This window comes from Canis aureus, chromosome 21, assembly GCF_053574225.1.
Source record: "Canis aureus isolate CA01 chromosome 21, VMU_Caureus_v.1.0, whole genome shotgun sequence".
Taxonomy (NCBI): domain Eukaryota; kingdom Metazoa; phylum Chordata; class Mammalia; order Carnivora; family Canidae; genus Canis; species Canis aureus.
The window spans coordinates 4,982,226-4,984,654 of record NC_135631.1 but is presented as its reverse complement, the minus strand read 5'-3'; the positions used below and the strand labels follow the sequence as shown (position 1 = coordinate 4,984,654).

The following is a 2,429-nucleotide window of genomic DNA, read 5'->3' as shown; positions in this document are numbered from 1 at the left end:
GTACCTCAGATTCTCTTTTGTGTTTTCCTCCACAAGTTTTATATTTTATATATTGTTGTTTTGTTTGGCTCTTTCCACACCATAAAAACTTTATGTACTATGGCCATGTAGCCTCTTTTTATTTATTTATTTTTTAAAAGATTTATTTAGGGCAGCCCAGGTGGCTCAACAGTTTAGCTCCACCTTCAGCCCAGGGCCTGATCTTGGAGACTCGGGATCGAGTCCCACGTCAGACTTCCTGCATGGAGCCTGCTTCTCTCTCTGCCTGTGTCTCTGCCTCCCTCTCCCTCTCTCTCTCTCTCTCTGTCTCATGAATAAATAAAACATTTTTTAAAAGATTTATTTATTTATTCATGAGAGACACAGACTGAGAGAGAGAGGCAGAGACACGACCTGAGCTGAAGGCAAGCGCCCAACTGCTGGGCCACCCAGGCATCCCATATTTACTATGGCCATGTAGCCTCTTAAACCATATCCAGAGTATAATTATGTTTGTAAAACATAATTATAATCTGTGACCCACTTTGAGTTAATTTTTTAAAAGACTTTTTAAAGACTTTATTTATTTGAGAGAGAGAGTGAGAAAGAAAGCACAAGCATGGGGAGGGGCCGAGTGAGAGAGAGAAGCAGACTCCCTGCCCAGCAGGGAGCCCAATCCCAGGACCCTGGGATCATGACCTGAGCTGAAGGCAGAAGCTTAACCAACTGAGCCACCCAGGTGCCCCTGAATTAATTTTTGTATAAGATGTGAAGCTTGGCTTAAAGTTTTTCCCTCCCTCACCTGCCCCAGCCCCAAGGATACTTAATTTGTACCATTTGTTGAAAAAACTATTCTCACTTCATTGAATTGCTTTTGCAGTTTGAAAGGCCTATTTTTCTTCGGCTCTGAAAGATCAGGGGAATTCTAGTCTGCTCCTCAGAGGGTTTGGGCTTAGCATTCCTCCCCATTCAGGACTGAAATCTGGCCATTGTCTTGATGGGGAGACCAATTACGAGTTTGGGCAGGCTCTTTGCTTCATAAGGGTCTTTCCTCTTTAGCACCATAAGACTAGGGGGGATTCTTTTTGTCTTTTAGCTTTCATTTCAGTGTCTCAGTCTTCCCACACCCTAACCCGGAATTTAGCAACTATTCCATGGGGGAAAACAGGTCATGCATTTGGGAGGCTCATCCAATTTCCAATCAATTACACCAGCCCTTGATGGCCACCCAAAACTCACCACCAATGGATTCCCTCTGCCTGGGCTAAACTAATCAGCCTGCATCCAGAATCAAAAATTTTCTCCAGGGAAGATGATGGACTCATCAGCTCACACATGAAAGGCTCTTTCTTCTCTGGAATTTTAGTTCATCTATTTGTTTCTACATTCTCCACACAGCTGCCAGAGGGATGGCTTAAATATGTAATCATATCATGTCATTCCACTGCTTAAGTGTACTTAGTGGATTCCTATTGCACATAAAATCCAGTCTAAGTTTCTACCCATAGGCGAAAGGTCCTTGGTAATCTTTTCCCTTTTTTGCTCATCTTGATCCAGGCACACCGATTTCCTTGCTATTCCTTAAACAGGTCACATCCTTTCTTCTTTTTCTTTTTCTTTTTTTTTCTTTTACCAGGGGAAAGCGCGAACGTAGTCCCCCACTACCACAAATTATGCAGTCGAGTTTCCCACATTTGGGGAAATCGCAGGGGTCAGCACATCCGGAGTGCAATGGATAAGCCTCGCCCTGGGAAAACCACCTTCGTGATCATGGTATCTCCCCTGCCAGGTAAGTATTAGGTCACATCCTTTCATTTAAACACTTCTACTCTTAAATTAAAAAATTTTAAATAAAAAAATAAAAATAAACACCTCTACTCTTACTATCCTTTAACCTGGAACATTCTTATTTCTGTTTCTCACCCTTTAAGTCATAACTCAATGATACCTTCTTATTTTTTTAAGATTTAAAAAAAAATTAAGTAATCTTTACACTCAGAACCTGAGATCAAGAGTCAAATGCTCTACCGACTAAGCCAGTTTACCTCTAGACTAGAGCTGTGGTTCTCTATCACAGCATCCTTGCTTTTTCCCTTATTGTACATACTGTACACTCTCTTCAGACTACTTGCTTACTTTTTTTACTTTTTACAACTAGAGCATAGGCTCTGTGAGCCCAGGGACCCTGTCTGTCTTGTGCACTGCTACGTTCCCAGCATCCAGAGCGGCTCCAGGCACATGAGGGTCTTGTAAATATTTACCACATGGAAAAATGAAGCTGCTTGAGTCAGCACTTGAACTCAGACTTTGACCCCAAAACTTGAGCCCTTTCTCCTACATTCTGCTCCCAGGGCAGAGTTGGTATTGGTGAGAAGCAAACTGGTTGAGGGTAGAGCTGGCATCTGCAGTGACTCTGGGAGTACTATCCAGCAAGTCCTTTCCTCTCTCCT

General features: G+C 42.6%; 1 non-coding gene across 1 annotated transcript; it reads right to left on the bottom strand.

Moving 5' to 3' along the window:
• Window positions 1–1,612: 1,612 nt before the first annotated feature.
• On the bottom strand, window positions 1,613–1,776 carry LOC144293551 (U1 spliceosomal RNA). The gene has a single exon (XR_013360759.1). It is a non-coding gene; the product is annotated as a U1 spliceosomal RNA (small nuclear RNA).
• Between the last annotated feature and the right edge of the window lie 653 nt (window positions 1,777–2,429).